Genomic DNA, 21,540 nt, shown 5'->3' on the forward strand with positions numbered 1-21,540 from the left:
TGTGTGTGTGTGTGTGTGTGTGTGTGTGTAGGGTCTTCATTGTTCAAGGCTCCAGGTACCTGACCAGAGAAAGCATGTGCCTTGGATGGTGGTACATGTGCCTTTGGTGATGGAGGCTGGTCTTAGGCCAAATCTGAGCAAAAATAGCCAAGGAGGTTTAAATAAGGATATCTGGCAGCTGTGCTGGGGGTGAAGCAAGAGGGCATAAGTTTGGACCTGTGTCAAGAAGTGTCCCCAAGCAGAGCTAGGCTTCATTCTTTTACTAGGAGAAAAGGACGACCTTAGTCCAGAAATGCAGGTGTGTGGTTCTCTAAACGTGGATTTAAATGTCCTTATCAGGATGGGGCCTTCCCAGTGAAGAAGATGTAAGGCTATAGGGGATGGGGTGGAGCCTGAGAGAGACTGGGTGGAGATGGAGCCTGGGTTGCATCATTATGCCAGAGTATGAGGCAGCAGCTGAGACTGGCAGGCTGGGGAAGGATGGGGCTGGAGCCCACGCTCTGTGCGTGGAAGCTAACCAGCACTGAGGCTCATCGATGAGGCACCACTCAGGGCCAACATCCCAGGATGCACTGTTTCTCATCATCCTGACTAGCTAAGGCTGAGCTCATGGCCTCAGGCTATCTCTTACCATGGTGAGAATCCACAGTGCCCTAAACCTCGGGCAAAGCTGACATAGGTAAGTTAGTGTGAAGGAGGAAATCATGCAAAAGCAATGTAAACTCTACTGTACTGGCATTAAGGTCACTGCAGCACAGTCACTATGGTTTAAGGAAGACATGGTGATAATTTTTTTTTTTTTTACCCTTTGTTAGTACCTTTTTCTTTGTTTCAATAAAAGGTCTCTGTCTAAACACACAGTCTCCTTTACTGACCACTCAACTCATTAATAAATAGAAGATAGACTGTGTAGCATCATTGTCTTACTGAAACACATATGCCTGGATTTCCTCTGTGTTTGTAATAGACACTTGATCACCTATCCTATATATGGCCTCTCTCCTTAATGGCCAAATAAGTGTGGAGGATTCTGAACACAGCAGTGTTAAACAAATGTCTTCAGCATAGGCCACTCACCATGTTTTTACTCTGCTGGTTTTGATGTGAGTGTGCAATGAAGGATATAGTACGTGGTTGATTAAATTTCATTGCCAGGTGTAGGTGAAACACAGTGCTAGTGTGTCTGAAAAGCTCTGGCCTTGATCTGGGGCACTAAAAAAGCAATGGTTGCTTTGTCCGAGGAAGCATTTCTGCTCGATCATAAGAGTCGAATGTTCTAGGATAGACATTTGGGTCAATTACGCTGGCAGAATTCTGCCATTTGTAAAATGTATGTATTTACTATGAACTAGAACCTGTTCAACCTATACAATAAGACAGTTCACCAATGTGTTGTCTTGAAGTTTTATTTCTTTGTCAAAGTGGGAAGCATTGGAAACAAACAGTGGAAACATTGGATTCAATCATCAGATTTTCCTTTTCATTTTTTGCTGTTTGGTCACAAGTTTTAGCTAATTGAGAGTTGCTGTCTTCCAGGTCTTTTTCATCTTTAACTCTAAATTGTTCAGTCGGACTAGGGATATAACCCTAAACAGAAGACTGGATAGAGAAAATTCAGTAGATTTACACAATGGGATATTACTCAACTGTTCAAAAAATGACTTAATGAAATATGCAGACCTAGCAGTACGAGAAAGTGGTCCATCTCTGACCTGCTGACAGGGTACACACGAGATAGGAACAATTTCCTCATGCCTTATACAAGCTAGCAACAATTTTGTTTCTACAAGTGTGGCACAGTAAATTTAACCTCTCAGCATAATATTTACCAGTATAATCAGTCACCGTGGCTTGACTGATTCTGCAGGGGGTACCCGTCCATACTGGGATTCAATAGCGATTAGTGTAAAACCTTCTAAGTGGGAATTTACATATCTAGTTATGGTGTTAAAGATGCAGGGGCCAACAGTGATCATTAGGAATCGAAGGGCTAGAGGCCCTGCAACAGCTGACAGCAGAGGTATCAGTCAGGGGGAACCTGAGAATGGAATCGGGAGCCCTTCATTTCCTCCATGCAGAGCCTTTACCCATTCTCTTAAGACATTTCCCAAGCACGGTCAAATTATCTCCAACAACCCCTGAGTGATTTGCATGGAAGCAAGATCATACAGCAACTCCCCCAGTGTGCATAAAGCAGATCAAGTGTCTTGCCATGTTGCAAGACTATCTCAGCTAAAGAGTCTGGTCCTCTAGCTTTTCAAAAGACATTTACAATACAAACAAACCCTGGGTTGTCTGATTTCCTACGTTCTGTAGTTAGTGTCTATCACTGTTACATTGGTTGCAAGGAGAGTGGTCCAGCTGTGCCTAATCATAAACTTACTATAAGGGGTATGGGCATCTGAAGGGCTTGAGGGGCTTTCCATTTTGATCCCAGGACAGTACAAAAGGCAACATGATTAGACATTATAGCATCATTAGGTTAAAACCTGTGTCAGTCTTATCTTTAGTGGATCCCCTCAGATCCTGGTGATGGTCCAGCTCTCTGAAGCTGAACGTTGGCTTCCTCTGAACCTAGGCCACCTTTTTTCCCTGTGATGGGCTTGATTTTTGAGGGATGGATCCAGGTGCAGATTCCATCTCCTTGACAGCACTGGGGGGTGTTTGGAATGACCAGATGGAGTCCCTTCCAGAAAAGTCGTTGTCCGATGTCTATCGCTCCACACCTTATCTCTTGGATAGAAGGAGTGTAGACAAGGCTGCTCCGGAAAGTAGCCTTAACTGAGGAAGGCAAAGCCTCCTGAGTCTGCTGCAAAGCCTGCACAGGTTGACGCTACTGCTGATTAGCAATGTCTGCAGCTAGTTCCAGTCCTATCTGAGGGGGAATGCGGAGAGGCCTCCCAACAAGAATTTCCCATGGACTCAGTCCTTTTACATAAGAAGTGTTTCAAGCCCTAGGGAGGGGAAAGGGAAGGGGTCCCACCCATCTTTCGCCAGTCTCAAAGGTTAATTTAAAGTCTCCTTATGATCCCATATATCCTCTCTTCCTGTCCTACACATGGGGGATCATAAGCACAATAGAATTTCCAATACATTCCCAGAACAGCAGAAATACTTTCAGTAACATTAGCTATAAAGGTTGGCCTGTTATTTGACACTATGTGTTAGGGTCTAAAAGTCACTGAAGGAAGACCCCAGACTCAATAGTATGCAAAAGCAAAGAGCACATATTCAGCTGAATTTCCTGCATGCAGGGGTCTCCCCATTTGGAATGGAGACTCCTAGTGGTCTTGCAGGCCCAGCTTTTACTGTCAGGGGAATTCCAGGGAGGGGTGTGTGCCCTTGTACTTTGATTGGTTAGCTCGATCTCTAGGGGTCTGATTGATTCTATAATTGGTCAGGCCCTGAAGAGTTCCCTGGGGCGGGGGGGGGGGGAGGGTTGCTTACACATTCTAGCTACCTATTCTTACTTCAGGCCAGGTGACGAGGTTCCTGGATCCAGGTTTTCACTTCTAGAAAACAGAAACTTAGATATAGCCTCCCAAACTGCCAGTTTGAAGCCTGTCATGGAGATTGCCTGACTGGCTAACTTAGTCCTCTCGTATGAACACTGGTAGTCCAAAGCTGTGCATTATCTATCTAAAAAGCTTTAGCTGTAATGTGAGCAGTCTCTATCTGGATGGGAAAGATCTTTACCCATCCAGAAAAAATATCCACAAAAATCCTAAGCCTTAAAGATTATATGCCCCAATACAGGGGAAATACCAGGGCCAGGAAGTGGGAGTTGGTGGTATGGAGAGCAGGGTGGAGAGAGGGTATAAGGGACTTTTGGGATAGCATTTGAATTGTAAATGAAGAAAATATCTAATAAAAAAATGGTTAAAAAAAATCCTAAGCCTTATTTCCTAATCACTGTGGTGGCTGGCCCCTTAACAGTAGAAGCACTTGTCTGTTTTCAAGCTTGACATACGCAAACGGTTTCCTGTATCACCAGGTCCATTCCTGTGGAAAGGGAGCTTTTCCTTCTAGGTTGAGTTGACCTGCTTTTCCCAGGTGAGTCCTTCCATAGAGCTGATGCTCCAGGTGTCTCTCCAGTGCTTGTGGGAAACTATCCTTTTATCAGTTTAAAACAATCTTGGCAGGATGGGTTCTCCTTCTAAGGCAGCCTCTCTGGCTAACTTGCCCTCCATCCTATTTCTAGTTGTCCCTAACAGATCTCCTTTATGGTGAACAGGACAGTGGATGATAGCGATCCTTCTTGGTGCCCAGGTTACAGCTAAAGGGTCCAATATCTTAAGTGTTATTTTTGGTGTCTTTCCCTCTGCTCTTAAGAGAACACTCTCCAAGTAAATGGTCACATGCATATATGCAGTGGAAAGGCATATCTCTGTCAGTAGATTGATAGTTTCATCTCCCCAGTTTGAGAGCCTCAGTGAGTGTACCAGGTTCTGCTGTCTGAGCTGAAGTCCCTAGGGGAAGGACCTCCACCCGAAGGGAATGGTTCGTAGTCACTTCAGCTGCCCTGGTGTAACTTGTGCCTTCCTGGATGAAACTGCTACCACATGAAAACATTACCACGTCTGGTCATGTCCATGGAATGTCGCAGTCATGTCCTGGCTCTGTCCCTGAAATGTGGTGGGAACCTGGAAGCAGTGATGTTGGGTGGTGGTGGGGTCATTGCTTGTGAGAGTAAAGCGGCTGGATTCAAGTTAGCTGTGTGATGACACTTGATGATATTGGCTTGTCTAGGAGCAAGGCCTGGTAAGGGGTTGTAGGAGAATTAGTCATCCACTTGTTCAGCGTGCTCCCCAAGAGAGCTTCCACCTCTTATGTAGCCGCGATCATCAGATCTGGCCTCAGAGTCACCTTGTCTGCTTTCTGGGTAAGACCCTACTTGGAAGCAGTAGGGTCTCAGACATGCCAGTCATGGTGCTTCCTTCAGATTGATTCGACCCCCTACAGAGGCAGGCAACAGGCTGCTTCCAGGGCCCTCATTGTGTGTGTGTGTGTGTGTGTGTGTGTGTGTGTGTGTGTGTCTGTGTGTCTGTGTGTCTGTGTGTCTGTGTTAGGATCCCCAGGCCATGGCTTTCCTCTCTCATCTGCAAACAGGTAGAATGGTTTGGCAGTGCCCAACAGTGCTAATTCTGGAGCCAAATCCAGGGACTGCTTTGAACACTGGAAAAACCTGCTTCTCTTTTGGACATGAGCCAAAGTCTTGTTCAGTGTCCCAGGCAGTCAGCATAACAGCTTGGTGTTCAGCAAACCTGAGTATCCAAAGCTCACAATATCCTGAAGACCCAAGGAACTCCCAGACTTGTATTTCTCGCTCAGGCTTGGGAGCTGAGTAAGTTGCCCGGCTTCTTATTTTCTTGCAGTTCATACCTCAGGTATGTTGTCTCACAAAAGAAGCTGGGCCTTCTTTCAGAGACCTGTTGTCCCTGTTGATGTAGTGTTTCCAATATTTGCTCTGTGGTATGAGGACCATTTTTCTCAGATTCTGCTACCAAGAAGGAGGTCACTCACTTATGGCCGGAGTGTGACATTTTTTCAGTGTTAGACTGGAATGTTTACAAGTTTGTGTGGAGGGCTTCATCCAACAAAGTTGAACAATTTTTAAAATCCTGAAGTGATCTGGTCTCTTTCAATTGGCCTTTGGTCCTTTTGTCCATGCTGATCCATTCAAAAGCAAATATCAATTGGCCAGAAACATACTAGAAAAGGCATCCATGAAATCTAGCGCAATATAGACCTGCCTTCTGGTGGAAGGTGTGGAAAAGGGAGTGAACTCAGAAGTGTAACAGTGTTTAGAAGTATTGGATGGATGTCTTATGCTCTCTTGTTTATCTCCAAAAGATCTTGGACTGGCCTATCATCACTTGATCCAGGCTTTCTGATGGGCAGTCATGGTGTATTCCAACAGGGTGACAAGGGACCAGTGTGCCAACTTCAAGCCACTTCAGCAACGTGGATTTTGCATGCCTGTTCTGCTCACCATATCACAGGACATTGCTTTACCTTGACAAGGGTAGAGTAGGCTTTCAGGGCCACTTGCCAGGTTTGGTGGGCTGCTAGTCCTGGTGGGTTTGCTTCAGTCCAGACAGAAGGAAACTTTTATTGTAAGTCTTTATCAAGCCTGACCCTTTCTCCAGAGGAGGGCTGTATAGTAGAATATATTCTTCCCTAGTGGGATGATTATCAGAATTTCTTGTTAATTTAGTACTCTTTATAACATCTTTTCAAAATGTATTTCTACCCTTAGTCTGTGACACAGATCACATTCCAGCAGAGGGTTTGGACATTCAAGCATTACCATCCAAGAGTGGACAACTAACCACTTTCCCAAGTCAACACTTTTGTTTTGGGTTTTGTTTTTGTTTTGTTGTTATTGTTGTTGTCTGTTGTTATTTTTGGTGGTCCCGGAGCAGATCTGAGAACTGGCATCTCCTCATTTTATTGTCCATTTTTCCCTTATTGGCATGTCTGCCACTTTAGATGTGAGTATATGCTTCACATATTCACAAAGCTTAGGGGAGCCCACCTCTCCCCCACTTTCACAGTGACCCTGGGCTCTGGGGGCATGCCGACAGATCCTGCAGCGCAACCGTTTGGGCCTAGCTTAAGCACGTGTGACCCTGTGCTCCAGATTGGAGCATTCCTTTTTGCAATGGCCCATTTCACAGCAGAGTGCATGTCATTTGCATCTTGGGCACTGGTCATTTCAATGTCCTATCTATTTGCAGTGTGCATTCTAGTTTTTCCTGAAAAGATGTTCCTTTTTATGTCTGCTTCTGTCAGCTTTTGGCCTTCCACTGTAGATCCTGAAAGCCAAGCTCCTTCTCTGAGGATATTGCCAACATAATCCTGGTTAGTTTCCTCATCTGTGTCCTCTGGGGTATCCCTATTATTGTTTATACGTGAAACAATAACTAACTTTGCCAATACTTTTTCTTGAAATCCTATTTTCTGAATTTTCTTCCTAGTATCTATCTGGTGCAGCCTGGGAAACAAAAGTCACATTAATATCCTCTGGATTTGTTTTTTTGTTTGTTTGTTTGTTTTTGGTTTTCTCCTGTGACCTCCAAGTCAATCTGGGTGTAAGATCCATAGGCCTCTAGGGGGAGCTACAGAAAAATCATATAGTGACCCTTCTGAACCCAAAGTTACCCGGTTTACCTTAGAGAAATTTGTAGACTCTCTGGCTATTACCCTAAAACCCCCCTAACTGAGTCTGGCGAAAGTGGCTGAAAGACTCCCTACCTTCACCAGAATTCAGGTCCCAACCCTGCTGTTTGGCAGGGAAAACATCTTAGATGACCGCAAGTCACTTCCCAGGACTTGTTTCTGGGGTTCCCATTGAACTCTGTTCCTCTTGTTTGTTGGGGGATGGGGGAATGATATAGCTGCCGACAGACTGCCCAAGTAGGCTTGTGTTTGTAAAACATTATTTTTCATTTAAAAAATAAATAAACCATTGGGGCTCTCCCGAGACAGGGAGAATTTGGTCTTTCCAATTATATAGATCACTTGTAGAGAAAGAAACATCTATCATAAACAGCTAGCAAGTTTCCCCCATCCCATGCCATCCTTCTCCCACTGGGTTTTATCCACACAAGAGAGCCTCTCTTGAGGGGAAACCGCCTGTATCAAGAGATGCTGGGGGAGCATGGCGGGGAGCATCAAGTGAAACAGCATCAAGTTCCCCTGAACTGTACCTCTGTAGGGGAAGTCCTGGGGAATTCTATCATTCCTTCTGTGAGCGAGGATGGGGATGAGGTTTCTGAGAGAAAATTGGAAAGAAACTGGAGGCCAGAGCAAATACAAGAAAATGTCCAGGAGACTGGGGCCAGTGGGGAAACCTGCTCCAGTGTGGCCAGGCCTTTGAGTTGTCTCCAGAGGGAAAATTTCCTGTTGGAGGCCAGGCTGAGATAAACCAGGCCTTTTACAGCCCCCATCTGGGAACCATATAGTCCTTTGTTGAGAGCCGAGTCACCCCCTCTCTCCTCAAGGCTGTTCATGGGAATCAGCAGATTCTGGCCCTAAACAAACACCTTGGGCTGTAAAGGAGGATCCCGGACTTCAAGATAAGCCGCCCAGCGTTCTGGAGGGGCCAGGGCTCTGAGATAAATCACTGAAAGTTTTAAAGCTACAATCAACATATTCCCCCATTTGTCCTTCACTTTGTCTCTTTTGATCATTCCCTAACCTCTCTCTGTGTGCTATAAAACTAAAGTCTTAGTCTTCATTAAACAGACCGTGACAAAAAAAACCATTGCATGGTCTCCCTATCTTTCTCGCCCATTTCACTTTCAGGCTCGGTCCCCCTTGACCCCATGGAATAACTAGATCCCACTGGACCGGAATAATTTCCCATCTAATCAGTGACCCGCATGCTCAAGATGACTGACCCAAGGGCTGGGAGAAGTGAGCTGGGCTAGGGAGTATCGTCAGTGGCCAGTTCCACTTTCTGACCTCCAGAGCTCGCACACAGGGCAGCAGCACTTCTTCTGCATCTAGCTGGGCTGACAAGACTTGGGGACAGATTTTGCCCTGATCCTTGGTTTCATTTGTTTCTTCTGAAATGAAAATGTTGGCATTAGGGGGACATAATTTGGCTGCTACTTCCTTATCAAGGAAGGGGACTCCTCTACCAGGAATGTCCAGGCCAGAGGGAAGGGAGTATGTTCAGATGCCCTGGTTTATTAAAAACTGCATGAGATGGTGCACCCTGGAAATAAAAGACAGTTTAAAGAAGACTTCGGCTAGCCAGACCACCTGGAATAAAGACCCATCAAGGCAGAGAAAAGCAAGTAGTTTCCTGAAATAGAACTGTGCTCCAGTCTCCTGAGCGTTTCTCTGGAAGTTCTTAAAATGAGACTCCATCAGGTTCTCAGGCTGTCATGGATGGAAGACTTTTGACCCACAACTTCGGATTTAAAAATAAATAAATAAATAATAAGTGACAACAAACAGAATGGAAAAAGGCGGACAGTGTACTGGGACTTGGTGCCTCCCTTTTCCTTCAGAATTGGGTAGGAAAGACCCATGTTCCCAGAATTCTAGAGGTCCCTTGGCCTCAGGAAGGAACACTGCACCCAGCTTGCTGCAAGTCGCATTACTGAGTGCTACGAGAGATGAAATTTGTAACTACAACCAAAAGCTTTTGGATGCATCTTTTCACAAGTTTTGGAGTTGAAAAAAAAAAATCTCTCAACGGATCCCCTAGACACTGAGCCTCTCTCAGATTCCTTTGCCCTAAGACAAGGAACTCCCCAGTCTTCCAAAGGACTGGGCCTCTCCAAGCTAAGTTTCAGCTCCCAGATTGGAAGCCTTCAAAGAGGCTTTTTAACCTCTTTAGAGGTCCCCAACAGGAAAAGCAGTACCTGAACTCTGTGGGGATGTTAAAGGCTAGGCATTGGGCACATCCCTGTAACTCCCACAAGGACTAAGTCTCTCCAGTTTATCAGCCCTCACACCAAGAGTGCATGGGGAACCAAGGCTGGTCAGACAAAACCTGGCAGCTTCTGTGCCCATGCCAAATCTCAATGATGATTCCAAATGTTGAAGGTCTGGGGTAAGTTCCAGAGTTACCAGTCTGACTCAAGTATTGGTTTTAGTAAATGAGAGACATATTATGAAAAAGAGACTGGCTAGGACCAAATCAGAGAGAATATTCTAAATAAGACCCCTGATACTGTTAGCTCAAGGATTATAAAGATAAAATTCACAGAGTTATAATTTTGAGGAGCTACATTCACTCCTATGCTGTCTGGGTATGAACAAGGGTTGACTTTTAACAGTTGAGTAGCAGGTACCGCAGCCATCCAAGCAAGCAAGAACTTCATACAAAAGCAGAACTTAGCAGCGAGCCTGCTTCTGCTTAATGTCGGGAACCATCACCGTCTACGAATAGCTGAGACAATGAAATCTTTTGCACCAATCGTTATTGTAAGATCACAAGAAAAGAGTCTATTTTCAACAAAAAGAAAAATTGAAAAGAAAAAAATGTATAACTTGGGATAATTTTCTTTTCAGCAACAGGGAAGGGATGTGAGTATCAATTCCTCCCTGGATGCCTAGGTATCTTTTACTCTTTACAGCTGAGAAAACCCAGATATCTGGTATCTGCTGTTCTCTGCAATAGTTTATACTGTCCTGGAGACAGAGCTACATGTCTCTCCCCTTGAGTTCTGATAGACTGTGGGTTTGCATCAGCCTTCAGAACAGGAAGAGACCAACAGTTCCTCCACATATGGAAACAAAACTTGACTAAAACAAGTCCCTTGACTTGGATGATAGTGGGAATGGCCTGATAGAATGTTGGGGTGATGCATCAAACTGTATCAAAACAAGCTAAGAAACCTGAAAACCCATAGCCAGGACATCAGCTAAGGCAGGCAGGAGTCTGGCTTCCTTTGCAACTGGGCGCAATGCCAATCTGTGGTGCCTTCAGAATACTAGCCCCCCAAAATCAGTGTGTCCCACATTCTTGGGGTCTAGAGAGGGTTCTCTGTGCTCTGGAGCCCCATTTCTTCCCCCAAAGAAAGAGTAATACCTGAACTCCATGGAGATCTTTCCAATGGGATTAGTCAACTGCCACCATGAAGACAAGGTTCAATTGATGTATCCACTGTGGTACAAGTCCTCATTGATTTGTCGTCTCCATCTGGCTTCAGGTTCTGACTGAACCTAAGGTCAGGACCAAACTCCCCTGATAAGGAGGAAATCTGAGTTCTCCATCCAGTGGTTTATGACCTTGACCTTGAATCAACACTCCAGTATGAATAAGCGATCTCCTACTGGACCAAGAGATCCTTTGGCTTATCTTAGGATAATAACACAAGAACACCAACCAAGATTCCAGTTGACCTTCCCCTTTGGATATGAAATCAGAAGGCTGTTCCAGAGGAGTCCGCCAGGCATGTGAGCAAAGACAATCCAAATAGTCACTCTGCATGGCAGTTGCCCCAGCAGCATGGACCCCTGAGCCAAAAAATTCAGGGAAAGTGAAATGCCAAGATGAGGGAGGAGCCTATGTGTCACCTCATTGCAGCACCTTCCTGAGGGGCTCACCATACTCTTGTTGCTCTGGTTGTTAGTCTCTCTCTCTCTCTCTCTCTCTCTCTCTCTCTCTCTCTCTCTCTCTCTCTCTCTCTCCCTTTTACACGTCTCCTGCCAGGCACTTTGCAACCAAGATTTATTTCACCTTGTTCTTGTTTCACCATCTTCCAACGCCCAGCTGCAATGAGGTGACATTTGTGCATGGTGGGAAGGGTCACAAGTGCCTCTACCACAACACAGAGGAGGGTCTTCAGTCACACCCCAGGAGAAGTTATTAAGATTGATCAAACTGGTGATCATGTGGACCCTGACCACCGCAGATCTCAAAAAATAAATTAATAATAATAATAATAAATCCTAGTGGATACTGACAGAAATATCAAAGGATGTGTGGCAGCTTCATGGGACACAAACAATACCATTCAAGACAAAACAATCTGCCAGGACTGTCACAGAATACAACACAAAGCAGTCAAAGTGAAACCAGGAATTCAGAAGAAAACAATTCTTATTCTGAGAAGATAGCGAAGACAAACCATGAAAGTGACAAAAGGGGACACCGGTCCCTGCCCATCTTTGTAGGAAAACACAGGGACAATCTACATAGACAGTGTTGGCAATGGCCTTCCCAACATCACCTCAAAACCACTACTTAAGACCAAGGACCAAGAGATTTGCAGAGGACAAAATGTCACAGCACACACGGAAAGAAAGTCAGAAGCTCAGGATGCCCTGGGCCACAAGGAGAGAACTGCCATTCAGCCTTCAAACTCAAATGACTTGAGGAGACATGCAGATGCTAAAGGATACCCAGGGGCTGAAGCAGGAGTTGAACAATTTTCACATGAGTCTTCTCATAGAAAGTTGTAATAATCAGGATGTCCAACAATTCACATGTTTAAAGCCTTCTTTTACATAAAATTAACGTGCGGTGGCTCCAGGTAAGCCCAAACTGGCAGGAGACAAAGGGAAACCTGAGAGAGACGCTAACGCAACAAGAGCATGGCGAGCCAGTTTTACCCAGGCAGTAAAACGCTTTGCAAAGGACTTACTCTGGTACCTATTCATTTGCATGTGCACTGGAACCTGGTGATAACAGACCTAGAAAAAAAGAGAAGGAGTGTTGTCTGGCTGCCTTGATGGTGCAACAAATACCAGATATCCTTGAGATGCGCCTGAAGCTTCTGGTGGGACACCTGTGAGACAGAAGGTGGAGGGGATGGGTTATTCAAGGGCAGACCAGAAGCAGTTAGGATGAGCTCGCTCTGATGAACCAGCCCTTCCTGAAGGAGGCCAGCTACTGAGAGTGCTTTGTGAATCAGGTGGGGGAAATCCCTGAACCGCTTTGTGCTCAGGGTCACTTACCTTTTGTCTATGACAGTGTACTTGGTACAACCTTTATGGTTTTCTTTCAAGGTCAGGTTCAGACGTGTCTTCCTGTGTTGCTATTAAAATGCACGGCTATTGGAAGTCAGTGTGTTGTTTGTAGAAGTAAAGAAGGAGTGCCACAGTTTCCCCTTCGGGATTTAAAACCCTGTCCCTTTGAATGTGTGATGTTTCCAGTAGGATCTGTCTGGGTAGTGCATGCTTAGTTGTGAAACAGTGACACTATTTTAGGAGCTTCTCACAACATTGGGAAATAGAAGCTAGGTGGAGAATGGGCACCCCGGGTAATGTATGTTGGGAGTACACTATCCACACCTAGTTCCTGTATGGATCTCTGCATCCTGGTCCATTTCAAAGTCAACAGTTGTAATTGAGGTCCCAGGTCAGAATAGACCTTAGAATCCTATGAGCCCAGGTAAGCCTTCCATCCCTGAATGGGTGGAAAGCTAATTCGATTTGCTTTCTTGTTCGCCATTCACTCAAGGTTTTGTAGTTTGTTTTCAGTTTAGCACAGGTTAGTCTTATACGTTGAGAGGGAACCTCTACTGAGGAACTACCTCCATCAGATTAGCCTGTGGGAAAATCTGTTGTATTTCCTTGATAACTCATGTGGGAAAGCATAGTGCATTGAGTAAGACTAACCCTTGGCAGGTTGTTCCTGGGTTATATAAGAGGACTAGATGAAAAACTATAGTCATTCAAGGACTATAGCCAATCAATCAAAACAAGAATTAGTTTAATGAACCCCTTAACTGGTTATTCAATATCCAGTGCTTCTGGGTTAACTCTAAAAACATATACATACAAGCAGCACTAAATGAACCCAGCCAGATTTATGTACATTTTTTCTTACATTACTATATAAATATATGTGTGTGCTGCATGTGTGCATGTATGCATGTGTGCATGCATGTATTTGTGCATGTGTGTATATAGCAATAATAAAATGAAAGGGGACATGAATTTGTGAATGGAGAGAATGGTTAGAGGGAACCTGGGATAAAGGATGTAAGTATATTTTAATTGAAAATAAAATTGATTTTAAAAATAGAGAGTGCCAACTGGAGCGAGCCATGTGGAGCAAGATATTAAGCACTAGTCCTGCCTTTGCGTCAGCTCCCACCTCCAGACTCCCGCCTTGGTTTCTGTGATTGATGAACTGTCACCTGTAACCAAACAAAAGCTCCCCTTCTCCCATTGCTTGTGGTCAGTGTTTTATCATGGCAACAAAGAAACAAATGAATACAACTTGCTTCTGTATACATCCTGTTATTGGCAAGCACAAGTAAGCTCTACAGCATAAGTAAGCAAAAGATGGATTGTTACAAGACCAGTGGAAGGCACGGGTATCAGGTCCTGACTGTTTGTTTGTTGTTTGTTTTGATCATATATATATATATATATATATATATATATATATATATATATGATATATATATATCATATCAAAGCCATGTTCCTTTAGAGACAAGCACTGCTTGCCTAGCTGTTTCCCTTCTATAACTCTGAGTAGCATGACAATATGAACCATTACAATTAAGTCATTTCAAAGAAAAAAAAAATCTTCACTCTGGTTTAGATGTACTGCGACAGATACATAATCCCATCTCTCTGGTCTGGAGGTGAGAGTGTCACATCTGTGGGGCTGGAGGTACAAGTGTCACCTCTATGGGGGCTGGAGGTACAAGTGTCACCTCTATGGGGGCTGGAGGTACGAGTGTCACCTCTATGGGGACATTCCAAGTTGCACATGAACATCTTATCTTGAAATTAAGGTCCTGATGTTCCTCCCACATCTAAATCCACACTCCCCTCTCTCTCCTGCTTATTCTACAGGAGTCCACAGTTTCCAAGGAAACTGGGAACACAGCATTCGTATTTCTCCTGTAGAAAATGATCCAGGATAGATAGTATTACTCTGTTTCTGTATCTTTGTCTTACTGAATCAAGGTAAGTAGAGCATTTATATATTTTAGTTAAGTTTCCAAGGAAACGAGTACAGAGACTGAATGTCAGTTGATGATGCATGTAAAACTAATTCTTATTTGAAATTTAACTTGTCTTCATAGAGGACTTGATAGTGTTGATAGTGTACTAAGTATCAAGGCTGACATACTACGAAATTTTAAGCCATTTTCCGAATCAAATAATGAATCTCCGAATTAACTCCTTCTATACCACTATCCACAGCTGCTTTAATGAAAAATCAATGTTAGTCCTCACCCATTTTCTGTAGTAGAAATTTGTTACTGTCTAAAAATGATCATTTATAGTTTTAATGCTGTCAAAGTAAAAAAAATGTAAATTTAAATATAAGAATATACAAAATCAAGGACAGTTTAAACATTTTCCTGGTTTTCTTTTTATGGAGGCTAGAAGAAGAAAGGAAGAAGAAGGAAGGGGAAGAGAGGAAGTGGAAGACAGAGGAAAAGGAAGAGGGAAGGAGGGAAAGGGGGGAAATGAAAGAAGAGAAGAGGTTAAACTCATTACACGTATGGGACACGTTATATCAGACTTCACATTTCTTCAGTTTAAGAACATCTGTAACTAAGGCTATCTCTTCGTTGGAGTCACCCCGTTCCTTCCTGACCCACCAGCTCACCCAGGATAGAGGCGACTCTTAGTCCCATCCCCAAGCTCCTCTCTCACAAAGTCTTAAGAGTGAGTAGCAGCTATACAAGTGTTACCTTTGCTTCCAGGACCAGAGTTAACTAGCTGGTAAGGCAGTCACATAGTTTGTGTCCTTAACCAGTTTGTTGTTAACACTGCTCTTACAACAATACTCTGAAAAATATATTATTATCATGAATTCAGTGGCAAAAAAAATCAGATTAGGTACATTAACCAAAGTTAACTAGCTACAAAGTGGCTTGCCCATCCGAGCAGTTTAACTCCTAAGCCTGTGGTCTAAGCTGCTGCCCTCCACTAAACATGTACAAACCTGCTTACATTTCCTTCCTGTAGGGTGTCCTACCATATCTGAGCATAGGCACCCCTCTTAGGGTTTTCATTGCTGTGAAGAGACACCATGGCCAAAGCAACTCTTACGAAGGATAGCATTTAATTGGGGCTGGCTTACAGTGTCAGGGGTTTAGTCCATTATCATCAAGGTGGAAAGCATGTCAGTGTACAGGCAGACATGGTGCTGGAGAAGGAGCTGAGAGTTCTACATCTTGACCTTAAATCGGCCAGGAAGAGGTTCTTTTCCATATTCTGCACTGCTTAAGCATAGGACCTCAAAGCCCACCCCCACAGTGATGAACCCCCTCCTACAAGGCCATACTTACTCCAACAAGGGCACACCTCCTAATAGTGCCACTTCCCGTGGGCCAAGCATATTTGAACCACCACAGCACCTGATGATAGAAGAATGACAGGGACATTCAAAAAATGAATGGCCACAGAGACAAAGATAGGAACTAGTATGTGCGTCAGCACATAACACTTTGTGTATTACTTCATGATCTGATCCACAGGAACATTAGGGAAAATCAGATGCCCAACCAAAACTAAAATAACATGCTGGCAAAATTATAAGAAGGTGGATAATTATTTATAGACTAGGTATCTGAAGAACACAGATAGATATTTATAATTAAAGCTCTCCAGGAGGAAAAAAATACACTCTCTAAATCTATCAAATACAGAATTTTTGGTCACACATTTGGAAGTACCTATGAACACCTCCAAAGCAATTGCAATAGGTGGTCAGGCAACCATACACTAACAATGTAGAGGCATTCATGAACTTTCCCTCATAGTAACACTATGAAAACTGTCCTTTGAAGGGGCACAAACATGTAGGAGTATCTTCTCCATGTCTATAAACATACCACTTTCTATACCACCTTGGAGCCACCCACTGTCTGTAATGCTGGAGAGGGACATGAAGGGACAGTCCAACCTAAGCTTGAGAAGAGGCTTACAATAGAAATCTTGGGAGCTGCATAGATGACATACAGAAGGCCAGGGTGCTTCGCCCTGTGGCCACATGTCTCACAGAGGTGTTAGGACTGAGAGATCACTGGAACCTTTTCTATGGTACCTGCCTTGAGTTGGTGCCTGAGAGAAGGTTATGACAAAGAGGGAAAGCCATCCTTTCTTCCTGTCTTTCTAACAGTGTGATTTCCTATTGTACAGAATCCTCTGTTTCCCTGCACTGATGTCTTCCTCATGAGTTCCTCATGAAGAAATATGCTTGAGCCCTCACAATTGTGAGCTTAGTAAATGTTTCTTCTTCATAAAATACCCAGCATGGGGGCATTTCACTCAAGCAACAAAATCTACTATAATTGTGATAAGATTATTTATACTTTCTATTTCTTCAAGTGAGTTTTTAAAAGTTGTACTGTTATAGAAATGTTCCCATTTTCTGTACCTTAAGTAGATTTTTTAAAAATAACATCAGAATCTCTGTTTCTAAAAGGATAAGGCACTCTGCATTGAGTGTAGAAAGTTTTTACATGTTCATTTTGGGGGCTGGGGTTATAGTTTAATTCATATCATGCTTACCTGGCCAGCATCAAACCATGGCTGACACATGACTGTAACAGAATGTAATTTACCCAGAAGAAAAACCACAACAAGGGAATTATAAACAAAGTCTGTGCATGTAAGAAAGATTGCATGAGCAAAGCCATCTACAGTAATAGACAGGAATTCAAGATTGGGGAAGTGGAAGGTCACCATAAGCTACTAGTGGCATGAAGAAAAGAATAAGGGGTGAACAAATATTGTCCTCTCATAGGCAACGTCTGTTGAGAAGTCCTTAAGACCAGATGACAAGTCTGGATGGGTACCTGAGAAGACAGTCTTTCAACCTCTTTCTAGAAGTCCATCCTTGCCTAACTGATGGGATTCCGTTATCAGTCCTACTGGGAAGGGGTCTTCTCTCAGTCAGAAGGCCTTTCTCTATACTTAGAAAAAGACATGATTATCAGAGCCCAAGGTGGTCACATGCTATGAGGCTTGGGGTATCATTTTGTGAGTCCCAGCAAAATAGCAATAGACTGACAAAGTGACCAAATATGAGATCAATACCACAAAGTCAACATCCTTTTCTTTTCCTCCCTGGGTTTGGAGGGTCTGGCTATGTGACAGGATGGCTTCAAACGAACAACACCCTGACTTAAGCTCCAGACACTGCAGCTCTGTGTTCCTCACGTGGTCAACCTTCTCTGTAATAAGAACAACCAGAAAACAGTATCAGAGAGATCACATGAACATGAGTGAGAAAGATGGATCGGAACATTGATGTAGTAGTACACATTTAAAGGACTCTATATGCTTCTTTTATCAACGTGTTATATATGAAAGGCATAAAAAAAACTATCAAATCATAGTGAACCTTTAAAGAAAACAAGTGACTAACTCTAAGTCATTTCTAAACTGTTGGATAAAAGTGCGGAAAGGAGAGAGGTATGTCCCCTAGAAAGACATGTTTGGGAATCTCTAAGACACCGGCAACATCTGGTACTCACAGCTCAGCTTCCTCTAATTCCTTGAACTTACTCTAACGCCTTTACTCTGATTACCGTGTTCTGTAACCTCCATTAGTGTTTCAGAAAAATGGAAGAGAGGGAGGGAGAAAAAGAGAGCATGTGCTGCACCTTCCCCATCCCAGTAACCAAACTCAAGGGAAAACAAGCACACAAACAAACAAGATGACCAATGTGCATCCGCTAGGAGTGTGTGTCAGCAAACACATGGATGCTTATTAAAAACTCCAGTGCAAAGCACAACACTTGAATTAGAGGGAAAAAAAAACATTTAAAAAAAAAAAAACACAGAAAGCAAAAGGCTTAATCTACCGTAGTTAGGTTGCCTTCGATAGTTGACTATGTGAAAGGATTGAAAATACTTACTCATGTATTCAAGCCTTGATTTCACATGCAAATGCTCACCAGCCAATCACAGAGCATTCTCCTCCTGACGGTGAAGGATGGCACTGAATTCCAGCTATAAAGGGGCAGGGGCAGATTCCAGGTGTCACTATAGGTTTAACTTACGCCAGAACTTTCAGAAATTTGTTTTTTTTTTAAAAAGGAACTGGCTCTCCTAATTTAACAGTGAAAAGCATGTACATCTGAAGCAGCCTTCACACAATAAGGCGCCTGACCATTCAGTGTTCAGATTTTCAAAATGAGTCCACAGCAAAATAGACTGTGATAGTATTTTCCCATAAACCGGATGATGTCAATGACGGACGATTTTTAACGATGCCAACAGGGCAGGAACTGAAACTCTGGGCTCTGCCTTCCTTCCCCAGTAAATCACCAGTGGAAGGCATTTAAATTCCAGCCAGTTGTCCCACTGGTAGAGATAGGAGATCCAGCCTTGGGAAGCATCCTGAGGTCCTGGCCCAGTGGGTCTAATCAGGTTAGGAGTGGCTTATAAGATGCCCTGGGGACTCGGCCAGATCTCACTCAGCCTTTCCCTTTCCACCTTCAGCCAAAGCAGACAGCAAAACTCCGGGTGCACAAGGACAAGCAAGCACACAGAGAAGCAAGGCAGCCACTCTCATCCTTTGTCTTGACTTTCCTACTTGGCTATGATCTCTTTGTTGTTATTGTTTTTTGTTTGTTTGTTTGTTTGTTTGTTTGTTTAATCAGCTTGGTGTGGACTTTCTCCAGTTGTTCCAGACTTGATTTCAGAGGGCAAGTTCTCTCAGGTGGTCACCAGCAAATCGCCTTGGAGAGACAGAATTGTACTTCTTCTTGCCCAGAAGCTAGAGATAGTACCCCTGGCAGGGGCCGGAAGGATAGGAGGAGGAAGAGGAACTGTTACAGAGAGCCAGGTGCTAGCACTTAGCAGAACTCCAACCCAGGAGGACCCCCCCGCGCAAAGTTGGTCAGCGAGTGGTGGGGGTGTCTCCAGGCTGCCTACTTTGTGGTCGCTGGGCAAATAAGGGGGTCCCACGAGCAATGTGCACCACAGTTGAGAACCCTGGAGAGGACGGCGCCCCATCACCCGCCTCTGCCTCCCATCTTGCCTGCTCTCTGGCTGGGATGGTACCACCACTGTCGAAGCCCGGTAGGCCGCCGGGGGTGACAGTTACTACGCGAGTATGCGCGACGGGACTCGAAGAGCGGAGGAGGCCGCGGTGCTCGGATGTCCCAGGATCAGCCCCTGTGGAATTAATGTCTAGAGAGCCCGAGCCAGGGGCATTCTTTGTTGCCAGACACACCGGGGTTCGCTCTTAGCCACGAAATGGCCGTTGCTGCCACATGGTGGTTGCGACCAACGACATCTGCACCCGGAACCGCCGCCCTCTCCCCTCCCCCTCCCCAACCCCTCCTCCCCTCCCCCCTGGCTGCTCAGTGCTGGGGGTGCGCGTGCTGAACTCTCTGGCAGGGGTGATAATGGCTGTTGCTGGCCTGGAGAACTTAGGCAAGGTGGTCTTGTGGGTGGAGGAGACAGAGCTTCAGAGCTGACCCCGTCTCTGCCATCGCCCTGGTCACCACTCTTGACTCCTCCGGTAAAATGTGTATACCATTTGTGGCCAATCCAAACACCACCACCACCGTGCAGCACGTGCCCTGGACATAGGGCCCCTTGCTCCTCTGGGACTCTGTAAAGGGAGACTCATTTGAACATGAGGACAGACCTTTTTACTGCCTTCCGTGTGGGATCAGGCTCTTTTCCAGCGGTTGCCAGACTTATCCTAATAGACTCCAATATGTTGGACCCCAGTAGGAAGACTGGACGTTGAGTCGTGAAGGGCCTCTGGTTTAGACTTTGCCTTCGTTGGCGTTCTATTGCAATGAAGAGACACCGGGACTAAAGCTATGTATTAAAGAAATCATTTAACTGGGGGCTTGCTTACAGTGTCAAGAGGGCGAGGCCATGACCATCCTGATGGTGAGCACGCAACAGGAAGACATGGGGAGGGAGCAGTAGCTGAGAGCTTACAGGTTGAAGAGAGAGGGGGGAGGGGGAGGGGGAGAGGGAAACACCAGGCATTCAAAAGGAAATGCCTATAGGGACTATTCTCATTCAAACTACCATAAGCCTACAGTTGAAGCTATCTAGATGTTAAGAAAGGATAATTGCTTCCTCCCAGGAGGTAAGACCACCCTGGGTACCACAGTCAGCACCTGCATGCAACAGCAACAGCAGCTTCTGTGCACAGCAAATATATACTTTCATTGTAATCTGTTCTAGTCAGCTAGGCTCTTCTTGGTCTTGCTATGTGGCCCAGATGCCCTCAAACATGATAATAGTGTTTTTCTGCTCTGATGAAAGGGTACCCTGGGACTCAGAAGCCCAGGAGCCACTCTGCTCTGAGTGGGAGAAGGCATCCCGGAGGAAGAGAATCCTGAGACAGGAAAGCCCAGGAACCACACAGCCCATGAGGTAAAAGACCTCCGTGGGGAGCCCTCCCCACTCCAGTCTCAAGAAGGTGGCACCCACAAACCACGAATAGACCATCTTGATGTAAAAACACGAGGTAGTTTATTGGCGGAGCTCCGGGCCAATGCGTACCTCACGAAGGAGGTAGAGGTATCGACCAAGCGGCACGAAAGCTAGGGGTTTTTATAGGGTGAGGGTGGGGGCTAGGAGGAATTTGGCGCGGTTACACACGATTGGCTCATTTAAACATCAACAGAACGATTACACATTTGCAGTGTGGTACGTGCAAATCAGGAATGTTAAGAGACCTGAGGGGCGGGTCAGTGGAACATCTGGTTACTGTGTAATGGCGGGTCTGCTCGAACTTGTCCGGGCCTGTTCTGCTAGGTTCTCAGCCTCAGGCTTCTAATCAGGCTTCAGGCTTCTAAGCTCACAAACTCCTCTTTTAAACCTAAGTTACATGATTCCCCGGCCTTAAATTTCATCTTAAATTTCATTTCCCTTCAGAGGCTCCTCTTGACTGCAGCAAGCTGAGATGTCAATATTTGGACAGATGCTGATGGCAGCTGTAGCCTGGGGTGGGAAGGAGGGATTGGCCTTTGCTTTGAAGGTTCTTGTGGGGTGCCACTCAGGGACTCCGAATACTCCTGCCTCCACCACGACACCCAGCTTTAGTCAACTTTAATAGAAATCATTTTAAATATCAGAGACAATATTCTACTCATCTTGGCTTTCACCGTGGTA

The sequence above is a fragment of the Mus pahari genome, chromosome 20, assembly GCF_900095145.1.
Source record: "Mus pahari chromosome 20, PAHARI_EIJ_v1.1, whole genome shotgun sequence".
In the NCBI taxonomy this organism is placed as follows: Eukaryota; Metazoa; Chordata; class Mammalia; order Rodentia; family Muridae; genus Mus; species Mus pahari.